Source organism: Panulirus ornatus, chromosome 66 (genome assembly GCF_036320965.1).
Source record: "Panulirus ornatus isolate Po-2019 chromosome 66, ASM3632096v1, whole genome shotgun sequence".
NCBI lineage: Eukaryota > Metazoa > Arthropoda > Malacostraca > Decapoda > Palinuridae > Panulirus > Panulirus ornatus.
Genome location: NC_092289.1, coordinates 4,242,959 through 4,259,162, shown reverse-complemented (window position 1 = coordinate 4,259,162; position 16,204 = coordinate 4,242,959). Strand labels below are relative to the sequence as shown.

The following is a 16,204-nucleotide window of genomic DNA, read 5'->3' as shown; positions in this document are numbered from 1 at the left end:
ACCATGGAAGCGGAAGTGGATCATAGGGTGGGGGAGGGGGCGAAAATTCTGGGGGCCTTGAAGAATGTGTGGAAGTCGAGAACATTATCTCGGAAAGCAAAAATGGGTATGTTTGAAGGAATAGTGGTTCCAACAATGTTGTATGGTTGCGAGGCGTGGGCTATGGATAGAGTTGTGCGCAGGAGGATGGATGTGCTGGAAATGAGATGTTTGAGGACAATGTGTGGTGTGAGGTGGTTTGATCGAGTGAGTAACGTAAGGGTAAGAGAGATGTGTGGAAATAAAAAGAGCGTGGTTGAGAGAGCAGAAGAGGGTGTTTTGAAGTGGTTTGGGCACATGGAGAGAATGAGTGAGGAAAGATTGACCAAGAGGATATATGTGTCGGAGGTGGAGGGAACGAGGAGAAGAGGGAGACCAAATTGGAGGTGGAAAGATGGAGTGAAAAAGATTTTGTGTGATCGGGGCCTGAACATGCAGGGAAAGGAGGAGATAGAGTGAATTGAGGGATGAAAGGTGGGGTCAAGGATTTGGTGAATTGGGGGAATGGAGGTATTATATATATTATATATTTATATATATATGTATATGATCATTTTTATATATTTTATACCTCGCAAACGCGGGAGACAGCGACAAAGTATAATAAATATAATATATATAATATATATGTTTTATGATATTTTTTTATTTTTTTTTTTTTTTTTTTTTTCAACTTTCGCTCCGCAAAGAGAGGAAGCGTAGAACAGAGGATGGGCCTTGAGGATATTCCCTCACCTGGCCCTATCCTCTGTTCCTTCTTTTGGAAAATTATAATAAAAAAATATAAAAAAATATAAAAAAAAACGAGAGGGAGGATTTCATACCCCCGCTCCAATATAATATATAATATATATATATATATATATATATATATATATATATATATATATATATATATCTAACAAGAGCTGTGGGAGTATGTGATAGAATGTAAGAAAGTAAATTCTAGATTGATATGGGTAAAACTGTAAGTTGATGGAGAGAGATGGGTGATTATTGGTGCATATGCACCTGAGCATGAGAAGAAAGATCATGAAAGTCAAGTCTTTTGGGAGCAGCTGAATGAGTGTGTTAGCGGTTTTGGTGCACAAGACCAGGTTATAGTGATGGGTGATTTGAATGCAAAGGTGAAAATTTGGCAGTTGAGGGAATAATTGGTATACATGGGGTGTTCAGTGTTGTAAATGGAAATGGTGAAGAGCTTGTAGATTTTTGTGCTGAAAAAGGACTGGTGATTGGGAATACCTGGTTTAGAAAGCGAGATATACTTAAGTATACGTATGTAAGTAGGAGAGATGGCCAGAGAGTGTTATTGGATTATGTGTTAATTGACAGGCGCGCAAAAGAGAGGCTTTTGGATGTTAATGTGCTGAGAGGTGCAACTGGAGGGATGTCTGATCATTATCTTGTGGAGGCAAAGGTGAAGATTTGTATGGGTTTTCAGAAAAGAAGAGAGAATGTTGGGATGAAGAGAGTGGTGAGAGTAAGTGAGCTTGGGAAGGAGACTTGTGTGAGGAAGCACCAGGAGAGACTGAGTACAGAATGGAAAAAGGTGAGAACAAAGGAGGTAAGGGGAGTGGGGGAGGAATGGGATGTATTTAGGGAAGCAGTGATGGCTTGCGCAAAAGATGCTTGTGGCATGAGAAGCGTGGGAGGTGGGTTGATTAGACAGGGTAGTGAGTGGTGGGATGAAGAAGTAAGATTATTAGTGAAAGAGAAGAGAGAAGCATTTGGATGATTTTTGCAGGGAAAAAATGCAAATGAGTGGGAGAGGTATAAAAGAAAGAGGCAGTAGGTCAAGAGAAAGGTGCAAGAGGCAAAAAAGAGGGCAAATGAGAGTTGAGGTGAGAGAGTATCATTAAATTTTAGGGAGAATAAAAAGATGTTTTTGAAGGAGGTAAATAAAGTGCATAAGACAAGGGAGCAAATGGGAACTTCAGTGAAGGAGGCTAATGGGGAGGTGATAACAAGTAGTGGTGATGTGAGAAGGAGATGGAGTGAGTATTTTGAAGGTTTGTTTAATGTGTTTGATGATAGAGTGGCAGATATGGGGTGTTTTGGTTGAGATGGTGTGCAAAGTGAGAGGGTTAGGGAAAATGATTTGGTAAACAGAGAAGAGGTAGTAAAAGCTTTGCGGAAGATGAAAGCTGGCAAGGCAGCGGGTTTGGATGGTATTGCAGTGGAATTTATTAAAAAAGGGGGTGACTGTATTGTTGACTGGTTGGTAAGGTTATTTAATGTATGTATGATTCATGGTGAGGTGCCTGAGGATTGGCGGAAGGTTTGCATAGTGCCATTGTACAAAGGCAAAGTGGATAAGAGTGAGTGCTCAAATTACAGAGGTGTAAGTTTGTTGAGTATTCCTGGTAAATTATATGGGAGGGTATTGATTGAGAGGGTGAAGGCATGTACAGAACATCAGATTGGGGAAGAGCAGTGTGGTTTCAGAAGTGGTAGAAGATGTGTGGATCAGGTGTTTGCTTTGAAGAATGTATGTGAGAAATACTTAGAAAAACAAATGGATTTGTATGTAGCATTTATGGATCTGGAGAAGGCATATGATAGAGTTGATAGAGATGCTATGTGGAAGGTACTAAGAATATATGGTGTGGGAGGCAAGTTGTTAGAAGCAGTCAAAAGTTTTTATTGAGGATATAAGGCATGTGTACGTGTAGGAAGAGAGGAAAGTGATTGGTTCTCAGTGAATGTAGGTTTGCGGCATGGGTGTGTGATGTCTCCATGGTTGTTTAATTTGTTTATGGATGGGGTTGTTAGGGAGGTGAGTGCAAGAGTTTTGGAAAGAGGGGCAAGTATGCAGTCTGTTGGGGATGAGAGAGCTTGGGAAGTGAGTCAGTTGTTGTTCACTGATGATACAGCGCTGGTGGCTGATTCATGTGAGAAACTGCAGAAGCTGGTGACTAAGTTTGGTAAAGTGTGTGAAAGAAGAAAGTTAAGAGTAAATGTGAATAAGAGCAAGGTTATTAGGTACAGTAACGTTGAGAGTCAAGTCAATTGGGAGGTAAGTTTGAATGGAGAAAAACTGGAGGAAGTGAAATGTTTTAGACATCTGGGAGTGGATCTGGCAGCGGATGGAACCATGGAAGCGGAAGTGAATCATAGGGTGGGGGAGGGGGCGAAAATCCTGGGAGCCTTGAAAAATGTTTGGAAGTCGAGAACATTATCTCGGAAAGCAAAAATGAGTATGTTTGAAGGAGTAGTGGTTCCAACAATGTTGTATGGTTGCAAGGCATGGGCTATGGATAGAGTTGTGCACAGGAGGGTGGATGTGCTGGAAATGAGATGTTTGAGGACAATATGTGGTGTGAGGTGGTTTGATGGAGTAAGTAATGTAAGGGTAAGAGAGATGTGTGTAAATGAAAAGAGTGTGGTTGAGAGAGCAGAAGAGGGTGTTTTGAAATGGTTTGGGCACGTGGAGAGAATGAGTGAGGAAAGATTGACCAAGAGGATATATGTGTCAGAGGTGGAGGGAACGAGGAGAAGAGGGAGACCAAATTGTAGGTGGAAAGATGGAGTGAAAAAGATTTTGAGTGATTTGGGCCTGAACATGCAGGAGGGTGAAAGGCGGGCAAGGAATAGAGTGAATTGGATCGATGTGGTATACCAGGGTCGACGTGCTGTCAGTGGATTGAATCAGGGCATGTGAAGCGTTTCGGTAAACCATGGAAAGTTGTGTGGGGCCTGGATGTGGAAGGGAACTGTGGTTTCAGGCATTATTACATGACGGCTGGAGACTGAGTGCGAACGAATGGGGCCTTTGTTGTCTTTTCCTAGCGCTACCTCGCACACATGAGGGGGGAAGGGGATGTTATTCCATGTGTGGCGAGGTGGCGATGGGAATGATTAAAGGCAGACAGTATGAATTATGTACATGTGTATATATGTATATGTCTGTTTGTGTATATATATGTGTACATTGAGATGTATAGGTATGTATATTTGCGTGTGTGGACGTGTATGTATATACATGTGTATAGGGGTGGGTTGGGCCATTTCTTTCGTCTGTTTCCTTGCGCTACCTCACAAACGCGGGAGACAGTGACAAAGTAAAATAAATAAATAATATTATATATATATATATATATATATATATATATATATATATATATATATATATATATATAGTTTTTTTTTGTTATTATGAATATTTTTATTATTATTTTGCTTTGTCGCTGTCTCCCGCGTTTGCGAGGTAGCGCAAGGAAACAGACGAAAGAAAATGGCCTAACCCACTCCCATACACATGTATATACATACACGTCCCCACACACAAATGTACATACCCATACATCTCAGTGTACACATATATATATATATATATATATATATATATATATATATATATATACACACACAGACATATACATATATACACATATACACAATTCACAGTGTCTGCCTTTATTCATTCCCTTCTCTACCTTGCCACACATGGAATAACATCCCCCTCCCCCCTCATGTGTGCGAGGTAGCGCTAGGAAAAGACAACAAAGGCCCCATTCGTTCACACTCAGTCTCTAGCTGTCATGCAATAATGCCCGAAACCACAGTTTCCTTGCGCTACTTCGCTAACGCAGGAGACCGACAAAGTATGATAAATAAATAAAGATATAATTGTTATTATCATTATTATACTTGAGTGCTGTTCCCTATGTCAACGAGGTAGCGCCAGGAAACAGGCCAAGAATAGCAAATCCACTGATATATATATTTGTTTTCTCGCTGTCTCCTGTGTTAACAATGTAGCGCAAGGAAACAGATGAAAGAATGGCCCAACCCACCCACATACACATGTATATACATACACGTCCACACACGCAAATATACATACCTATGCATCTCAATGTATACATACATATACACCCACAGACATATACATATATACACATGTACATAATTCATACTGTCTGCCTTTATTCATTCCCATCGCCACCTCGCCACACATGGAACAACAACCCCCTCTCCCCTCATGTGTGCGAGGTAGCGCTAGGAAAAGACAACAAAGGCCCCATTCGTTCACACTCAGTTTCTATCTGTCATGTAATAATGCACCGAAACCACAGCTCCCTTTCCACATCCAGGCCCCGCAGAACTTTCCATGGTTTACCCCAGACGCTTCACATGCCCTGGTTCAATCCATTGACAGCACGTCGACCCTGGTATACCACATCGTTCCAATTCACTCTATTCCTTGCACGCTTTCACCCTCCTGCATGTTCAGACCCCGATCACTCAAAATCTTTTTCACTCCATCTTTCCACCTCCAATTTGGTCTCCCACTTCTCCTCGTTCCCTCCACCTCCGACACATATATCCTCTTGGTCAATCTTTCCTCACTCATTCACTCCATATGACCAAACCATTTGAAAACACCCTCTTCTGCTCTTTCAACCACACTCTTTTTATTACCACACATCTCTCTTACCCTATTATTACTTACTCGATCAAACCACCTCTCACCACATATTGTCCTCAAACATCTCATTTCCAGCACATCCACCCTCCTGCACACAACTCTATCCATAGCCCAAGCCTTGCAACCATACAACATTGTTGGAACCACTATTCCTTCAAACATACCCATTTTTGCTTTCTGAGATAATGTTCTCGACTTCCACACATTCTTCAATGCTCCCAGAATTTTCACCCCCCTCCCACACCCTATGATTCACTTCCGCTTCCATGGTTCCATCCACTGCCAAATCCACTCCCAGATATTTAAAACACTTCACTTCCTCCAGCTTTTCTCCATTCAAATTTACCTCCCAATTGACTTGACCCTCAACCCTATTGTACGTAATAACCTTGCTGTTATTCACATTTACTCTCAACTTTCTTCTTTCACACACTTTACCAAACTCAGTCACCAGCTTCTGCAGTTTCTCACATGAATCAGCCACCAGCGCTGTATCATCAGCGAATAACAATTGACTCACTTCCCAAGCTCTCTCATCCACAACAGACTGCATACTTGCCCCACTTTCCAAAACTCTTTCATTCACCTCCCTAACAACGCCATCAATAAACAAATTAAACAACCATTGAGACATCACACACCCCTGCCGCAAACCTACATTCACTGAGAACCAATCACTTTCCTCTCTTCCTACACGTGCACATGCCTTACATCCTCGATAAAAACTTTTGACTGCTTCTAACAACTTGCCTCCCACATCATATATTCTTAGTACCTTCCACAGATCATCTCTATCAACTCTATCATATGCCTTCTCCAGATCCATAAATGCTACATACAAATTCATTTGCTTTTCTAATTATTTCTCACATACATTCTTCAAAGCAAACACCTGATCCACACATCCTCTACCACTTCTGAAACCACACTGCTCTTCCCCAATCTGATGCTCTGTACATGCCTTCACCCTCTCAATCAATACCCTCCCATATGATTTACCAGGAATACTCAACAAACTTATACCTCTGTAATTTGAGAACTCACTCTTATCCCCTTTGCCTTTGTACAGTGGCACAATGCACGCATTCCGCCAATCCGCAGGCACCTCACCATGAGTCATACATACATTAAATAACCTTACCAACCAGTCAATAATACAGTCACCCCCTTTTTTAATTTATTCCACTGCAATACCATCCAAACCAGCTGCCTTGCCGGCTTTCATCTTCCGCAAAGCTTTTAGTACCTCTTCTCTGTTTACCAAATCATTTTCCCTAACCCTCTCACTTTGCACACCACCTCGACCAAAACACCCTATATCTGCCACTCTATATCATCAAACACATTCAACAAACCTTCAAAATACTCACTCCATCTCCTTCTCACATCGCCACTACTTGTTATCACCTCCCCATTAGCCCCCTTCACTGAAGTTCCCATTTGTTCCCTTGTCTTATGCACTTTATTTACCTCCCTCCAAAACATCTTTTTATTCTCCCTAAGATTTAATGATACTCTCTCACCCCAACTCTCATTTGCTCTCTTTTTCACCTCTTGCACCTTTCTCTTGACCTCCTGCCTCATTCTTTTATATATCTCCCACTCATTTGCATATTTTCCCTGCAAAAATCGTCCAAATGCCTCTCTCTTCTCTTTCATTAATAATCTTACTTCTTTATCCCACCACTCACTACCCTTTCTAATCTGCCCACCTCCCAGGCTTCTCATGCCACATGCATCTTTTGCGCAAGCCATCACTGCTTCCCTAAATACATCCCATTCCTCCCCCACTCCCCTTACCTCCTTTGTTCTCATTCTGTACTCAGTCTCTCCTGGTACTTCCTCACACAAGTCTCCTTCCCAAACTCACTTACTCTCACCACTCTCTTCACCCCAACATTCTTCTTTTCTGAAAACCCCTACAAACCTTCACCTTTGCCTCCACAAGATAATGATCACACATCCTTCCAGTTGCACCTCTCAGCACATTAACATCCAAAAGTCTCTTTCGTGTGCCTCTCTATTAACACGAAATCCAATAACGCTCTCTGGCCATTTCTCCTACTTACATACGTATACTTATGTATATCTCTCTTTTTAAACCAGTTATTCCCAATCACCAGTCCTTTTTCAGGACATAAATCTACAAGCACTTCATCATTTCCATTTACAACACTGAACGCCCCATGTATACCAATTATTCCCTCAACTGCCTCATTACTCACCTTTGCATTCAAATCACCTATCACTATAACCCGGTCTCGTGCATCAAAACCACTAACACACTCATTCAGCTACTCCCAAAACACTTGCCTCTCATGATCTTTCTTCTCATGCCCAGGTACATATGCACCAATAATCACCCATCTCTCTCCATCAACTTTCAGTTTTACCCATATCAATATAGAATTTACTTTCTAACACTCTATCACATACTCCCACCACTCCTCTTTCAGTAGTGCTACTCCTTCCCTTGCTCTTGTCCTCTCACTAACCCCTGACTTCACTCCCAAGACATTTCCAAACCACTCTGCCTCTTTACCCTTGAGCTTCGTTTCACTCATAGCCAAAACATCCAGGTTCCTTTCCTCAAACATACTACCTATCTCTCCTTTTTTTCTCATCTTGGTTACATCCACACACATTTAGACACCCCAATCTGAGCCTTCGAGGAGGATGAGTACTCCCTGCGTGACTCCTCCTTGTTTCCCCTTTTAGAAAGTTAAAATACAAGGAGGGGAGGGTTTGCAACCCCCCTGCTCCCATCCCCTTTATTTGCCTTCTACGATACATGAGGAATGCGTGGGAAGTATTCTTTCTCCCCTATCCCCAGGGATATATATGTATTTTTTTTTTTTGTCGCTGTCTCCCGCGTTTGCGAAGTAGCGCAAGGAAACAGACGAAAGAAATGGCCCAACCCACCCCCAAACACATGTATATACATACGTCCACACACGCAAATATACATACCTACACAGCTTTCCATGGTTTACCCCAGACGCCTCACATGCCTTGATTCAATCCACTGACAGCACGTCAACCCCGGTATACCACATCGCTCCAATTCACTCTATTCCTTGCCCTCCTTTCACCCTCCTGCATGTTCAGGCCCCGATCACACAAAATCTTTTTCACTCCATCTTTCCACCTCCAATTTGGTCTCCCTCTTCTCGTTCCCTCCACCTCCAACACATATATTCTCTTGGTCAATCTTTCCTCACTCATTCTCTCCATGTGCCCGAACCATTTCAAAACACCCTCTTCTGCTCTCTCAACCACGCTCTTTTTATTTCCACACATCTCTCTTACCCTTACGTTACTTACTCGATCAAACCACCTCACACCACATATTGTCCTCAAACATCTCATTTCCAGCACATCCATCCTCCTGCGCACAACTCTATCCATAGCCCACGTCTCGCAACCATACAACATTGTTGGAACCACTATTCCTTCAAACATACCCATTTTTGCTTTCCGAGATAATGTTCTCGACTTCCACACATTCTTCAAGGCTCCCAGAATTTTCGCCCCCTCCCCCACCCTATGATCCACTTCCGCTTCCATGGTTCCATCCGCTGCCAGATCCACTCCCAGATATCTAAAACACTTCACTTCCTCCAGTTTTTCTCCATTCAAACTCACCTCCCAATTGACTTGACCCTCAACCCTACTGTACCTAATAACCTTGCTCTTATTCACATTTACTCTTAACTTTCTTCTTTCACACACTTTACCAAACTCAGTCACCAGCTTCTGCAGTTTCTCACATGAATCAGCCACCAGCGCTGTATCATCAGCGAACAACAACTGACTCACTTCCCAAGCTCTCTCATCCCCAACAGACTTCATACTTGCCCCTCTTTCCAAAACTCTTGCATTCACCTCCCTAACAACCCCATCCATAAACAAATTAAACAACCATGGAGACATCACACACCCCTGCCGCAAACCTACATTCACTGAGAACCAATCACTTTCCTCTCTTCCTATACGTACACATGCCTTACATCCTCGATAAAAACTTTTCACTGCTTCTAACAACTTGCCTCCCACACCATATATTCTTAGTACCTTCCACAGAGCATCTCTATCAACTCTTATCATATGCCTTCTCCAGATCCATAAATGCTACTTACAAATCCATTTGCTTTTCTAAGTATTTCTCACATACATTCTTCAAAGCAAACACCTGATCCACACATCCTCTACCACTTCTGAAACCACACTGCTCTTCCCCAATCTGATGCTCTGTACATGCCTTCACCCTCTCAATCAATATCCTCCCATATAATTTACCAGGAATACTCAACAAACTTATACCTCTGTAATTTGAGCACTCACTCTTATCCCCTTTGCCTTTGTACAATGGCACTATGCACGCCTTCCACCAATCCTCAGGCACCTCACCATGAGTCATACATACATTAAATAACCGTACCAACCAGTCAACAATACAGTCACCCCCTTTTTTAATAAATTCCACTGCAATACCATCCAAATCTGCTGCCTTGCCGGCTTTCATCTTCCGCAAAGCTTTTACTACCTCTTCTCTGTTTACCAAATCATCTTCCCTAACCCTCTCACTTTGCACACCAAAGTGTAAATGTGTAAATGACAAAACACATACAAGTTGAAGTAACCCAAGAAGCACTAAACAGCCAAGCACCCAACAAGATAAACACCGATCAGGAACTACATATTCCAGACAAACACGAATCATGCTCTCCTGCTTATTCTTTAGACACTACAAACAGCTTTTCAACATGCCCCATGACCCTTCACACCCATAATGCAACTACGAAGACACCACTCTCTTTATACTCAGTTGCCCTGCACCTTCTGCACACAGATGCACACACATCACAATCCTTTATGACCTGTGCTCCTGACCAGTCAATGTGGCCAGCTTTCTGAGTGCTGCAAGATCCTTATAAGAAGCAAATCATGGCAGGAAGGTAAGGTGAGGTATAGGTGATACATGACTACTCCTGCTCGAAGTTACATTGTAAGTTTGTGAAAGGCAAAAATTTGAGAGTAATGTCAGTAGGAGCAATGGATATCTGTGCAGTGATATGATTTATTTGGAGTGTGTTTGAAAGGAGAGACTTCATGAAAGTAGAGTGTTTCAGATATCAGGGATTGGATTTTACAATGAAAGGGACAGTGGCAGCTGATTTGAGTTATAAGATGGGTGAGGGGACACACATTCTGGGAGTATTGAGGAATGTTTGGAAAAAGAGGTCACTTTCTAGGAGATCAGAGATTGGTATGCTTGAAGGTATAGAAGTGGTGATTATGTGGATGTTTGGAGTGGGCTGTAGATGGGAACATGTGGAAGAGGGCTATGTGTTGGAAATGAAATGTTTGAGGACAGTATTTGGTGTGAGGATGGTTGACTTGAGTAAGGAGTGATGGGATAAGATAGAGAGATGTAGTAATAAGAATAGTATGGTTAAGACAGCAAAAGTAATTTTGATGAAATGGTTTAGATATATAGAAAGAATGAGTGAGGAGAGGTTACCAAGGAGGATATATGTGTAGGAGTGAAGGGGAGAAGGAGAAGGTGGAGACCAAATCAGAGGTGGAAAAGGTCTTGAATGCTCAGGGCCTAAACGTTCAGGAGAGTTTAAGTCATGCACAGGATTGATAGAACAGTGTGGTATACAGGGAGCAATGTGCATTCAGCAGACTGAGACATGATATATAAAGTGACAGGGAAAAAACATGGAAAAGTTTATGGGATTGGTTGTGGGTTGAAGGCTGTGGTTTCAATACATTTCACATGACAGCCAGAGAATGGCTGTGCACCTATGAGGGTATTTCTTTATATCTTCATAATGCTATGTTGATATTGGAAATGGTGGATGTACATAAAAGAAAATACTTTATAGATTTTATTATTATTTTCAATATTGTTGAACAACCTCACAACATCTCAGTTAGTGGCTATTGCAGCTCAATGGCTGTGCTGCACTCTGTAGCAGGAGCAGTTTTGGTTTATGAACTCTTGTGAACTGACAGTAATACAGTCTTGCCAATGGTGACACTGCCATGGCTCTGTAGCCTCAGGTAGATTGAGTTCAACAAGACCTTTTTACTCACACACACACACACACACACACACACACACACACACACACACAAATTATTATAAACAAACCTGATTTATGCATTACGATGGTAGCCACATGGAAAGTGAAACAGATTTAATTTCTTTGATGAATCATTTTTTGATATTCATATTCATATTTTCACATACAGATGCAAACATAGGTTTTACAAACGTTGTATATGATAGATGCATGACCTCATCAGGTGGGGGCTTACTAGACTTTCCTGCCTGATCCTCACCTGATGAGTTGATGCATCCAGCATATTATACATGTTTGTAAAATCTACATTTATTCATTATCTCCATATTCCTGAAGATATGAAAGCACTCAAACCTTTGTGTTTTATTTTCCTTGTGGCCAGCAGCATATATAAACCACATTGTTTCAATTCGCACACACATGGGTATGTTTGAAGGAATAGTGGTTCCAACAATGTTGTATGGTTGCGAGGCGTGGACAGTGGATAGAGTTGTGCGCAGGAGGATGGATGTGCTGGAAATGAGATGTTTGAGGACAATGTGTGGTGTGAGGTGGTTTGATCGAGTAAGTAACGTAAGGGTAAGAGAGATGTGTGGAAATAAAAAGAGCATGGTTGAGAGAGCAGAAGAGGGTGTTTTGAAATGGTTTGGTCACATGGAGAGAATGAGTGAGGAAAGATTGACCAAGAGGATATATGTGTCGGAGGTGGAGGGAACGAGGAGAAGAGGGAGACCAAATTGGAGGTGGAAAGATGGAGTGAAAAAGATTTTGTGTGATCGGGGCCTGAACATGCAGGAGGGTGAAAGGAGGGCAAGGAATAGAGTGAATTGGAGCGATGTGGTATACCGGGGTTGACGTGCTATCAGTGGATTGAATCAAGGCATGTGAAGCGTCTGGGGTAAACCATGGAAAGCTGTGTAGGTATGTATATTTGCGTGTGTGTGGAAGTATGTATATACGTGTGTATGGGGTGGGTTGGGCCATTTCTTTCGTCTGTTTCCTTGCGCTACCTCGCAAACGCGGGAGACCGAAAAAATATATATATATATATTCTTTTCTTTCACACTATTCGCCATTTCCCGCGTTAGCGAGGTAGCGTTAAGAACAGAGGACTGGGCCTTTTTTGGAATATCCTCACCTGGCCCCCTCTGTTCCTTCTTTTGGAAAATTAAAAAAAAAAAACGAGAGGGGAGGATTTCCAGCCCCCCACTCCCTCCCCTTTTAGTCGCTTTCTACGACACGCAGGGAATACGTGGGAAGTATTCTTAATCCCCTATCCCCATATATATATATATATATATATATATATATATATATATATGTGTGGATCAGGTGTTTGCTTTGAAGAATGTATGTGAGAAATACTTAGAAAAGCAAATGGATTTGTATGTAGCATTTATGGATCTGGAGAAGGCATATGATAGAGTTGATAGAGATGCTCTGTGGAAGGTATTAAGAATATATAGTGTGGGAGGCAAGTTGTTAGAAGCAGTGAAAAGTTTTTATCGAGGATGTAAGGTATGTGTACGTGTAGGAAGAGAGGAAAGTGATTGGTTCTCGGTGAATGTAGGTTTGTGGCAGGGGTGTGTGATGTCTCCATGGTTGTTTAATTTGTTTATGGATGGGGTTGTTAGGGAGGTGAATGCAAGAGTTTTGGAAAGAGGGGCAAGTATGAAGTCTGTTGGGGATGAGAGAGCTTGGGAAGTGAGTCAGTTGTTGTTCGCTGATGATACAGCGCTGGTGGCTGATTCATGTGAGAAACTGCAGAAGCTGGTGACTGAGTTTGATAAAGTGTGTGAAAGAAGAAAGTTAAGAGTAAATGTGAATAAGAGCAAGGTTATTAGGTACAGTAGGGTTGAGGGTCAATTCAATTGGGAGGTGAGTTTGAATGGAGAAAAACTGGAGGAAGTGAAGTGTTTTAGATATCTGGGAGTGGATCTGGCAGCGGATGGAACCATGGAAGCGGAAGTGGATCATAGGGTGGGGGAGGGGGCGAAAATTCTGGGAGCCGTGAAGAATGTGTGGAAGTCGAGAACATTATCTCGGAAAGCAAAAATGGGTATGTTTGAAGGAATAGTGGTTCCAACAATGTTGTATGGTTGCGAGGCGTGGACTATGGATAGAGTTGTGCGCAGGAGGGTGGATGTGCTGGAAATGAGATGTTTGAGGACAATTTGTGGTGTGAGGTGGTTTGATCGAGTAAGTAACGTAAGGGTAAGAGAGATGTGTGGAAATAAAAGAGCGTGGTTGAGAGAGCAGAAGAGGGTGTCTTGAAATGGTTTGGTCACATGGAGAGAATGAGTGAGGAAAGATTGACCAAGAGGATATATGTGTCGGAGGTGGAGGGAACGAGGAGAAGAGGGAGACCAAATTGGAGGTGGAAAGATGGAGTGAAAAAGATTTTTGTGTGATTGGGGCCTGAACATGCAGGAGGGTGAAAGGAGGGCAAAGAATAGAGTGAATTGGAGCGATGTGGTATACCGGGGTTGACGTGCTGTCAGTGGATTGAATCAAGGCATGTGTATGGGGGTGGGTTGGGCCATTTCTTTCGTCTGTTTCCTTGCGCTACCTCGCAAACGCGGGAGACAGCGACAAAGCAAAAAATATATATATATATATATATATATTTAGCTTTGTCACTGTGTCCCGCGTTTGCGAGGTAGCGCAAGGAAACATACGAAAGAAATGGCCCAACCCACCCCCCTACACATCTATATACATACACGTCCACACACGCAAATATACATACCCATGCATCTCAATGTACAAATATATATACTCACACAGACACATACATATATACACATGCACACAATTCACACTGTCTGCCTTTAATCATTCCCATCGCCACCTCGCCACACATGGAATAACAACCCCCTCCCACCTCATGTGTGCGAGGTAGCGCTAGGAAAGACAACAAAGGCCCCATTCGTTCACACTCAGTCTCTAGCTGTCATGCAATAATGCCCGAAACCACAGCTCCCTTTCCACATCCAGGCCCCACAGAGCTTTCCATGGTTTACCCCAGACGCTTTACATGCCCTGATTCAATCCATTGACAGCACGTCGACCCCGGTATACCACATCGATCCAATTCACTCTATTCCTTGCCGGCCTTTCACCCTTCTGCATGTTCAGGCCCTGATCTCTCAAAATCTTTTTCACTCCATCTTTCCACCTACAATTTGGTCTCCCACTTCTCCTCGTTCCCTCCACCTCCGACACATATATCCTCTTGGTCAATCTTTCCTCACTCATTCTTTCCATATGACCAAACCATTTGAAAACACCTTCTGCTGCTCTCTCAACCATGCTCTTTTTATTTCCACACATCTCTCTTACCCTTACATTACTTACTCGATCAAACCACCTCACACCACATATTGTCCTCAAACATCTCATTTCCAGCACATCCATCCTCCTGCGCACAACTCTATCCATAGCCCACGCCTCGCAACCATACAACATTGTTGGAACCACTTTTCCATCAAACATAGCCATTTTTGCTTTCCAAGATAATGTTCTCGACTTCCACACATTCTTCAAGGCTCCCAGGATTTTCGCCCCCTCCCGTACCTTATGATTCACTTCCGCTTCCATGGTTCCATCCGCTGCCAAATCCACTCCAAGATATCTAAAACACTTTACTTCCTCCAGTTTTTCTCCATTCAAACTTACCTCCCAATTGACTTGACCCTCAACCCTACTGTACCTAATAACCTTGCTCTTATTCACATTTACTCTTAACTTTCTTCTTTCACACACTTTACCAAACTCAGTCACCAGCTTCTGCAGTTTCTCACATGAATCAGCCACCAGCACTGTATCATCAGCGAACAACAACTGACTCACTTCCCAAGCTCTCTCATCCACAACAGACTGCATACTTGCCCCTCTTTCCAAAACTCTTGCATTCACCTCCCTAACAACCCTATCCCTAAACAAATTAAACAACCATGGAGACATCACGCACCCCTGCTGCAAACCTACATTCACTGAGAACCAATCACTTTCCTCTCTTCCTACATGTACACATGCCTTACATCCTCGATAAAAACTTTTCACTGCTTCTAACAACTTGCCTCCCACACCATATATTCTTAGTACCTTCCATATATATATATATATATATATATATATATATATATATTATCCATGGGGATAGGGAAGAAAGAATACTTCCCATGTATTCCCTGCGTGTCGTAGAAGGCAACTAAAAGGAGAGGGAGCAGGGGGCTGGAAATCATCCCCTCTCGTTATTTATTTAATTTTTCAAAAGAAGGAACAGAGAAAGGGGGCCAGGTGAGGATATTCCCTCAAAGGCCCATTCCTTTGTTCTTTACATTACCTCGCTAATGCAGGAAATGGCAAATAGTTTGAAAGAAAGAAAAGAAAAAATATATATATGTATATATGTGTGTGTGTGTATGTGGGTGGGTTGGGCCATTGTTTCGTCTGTTTCCTTGTGCTACCTCGCTAACGGGGGAGATGGCGATTAAGTATGATATATATATATATATGTATGTATATGATTTGTGTGTGGAGGTATAACAAAGGTGCAATAATATGGAAATTTTCTTTTGTTCACAAGTAAGCATGGGTTTTCAATAACGGTAATTCATATCTTTGTAGTTGA

General features: G+C 42.2%; 1 protein-coding gene across 27 annotated transcripts in view; it reads left to right on the top strand.

Moving 5' to 3' along the window:
- Nucleotides 1-16,204, top strand: part of LOC139746704 (uncharacterized) — a 385,796-nt gene that overhangs the window by 169,832 nt on the left and 199,760 nt on the right. The window lies entirely within an intron of this gene.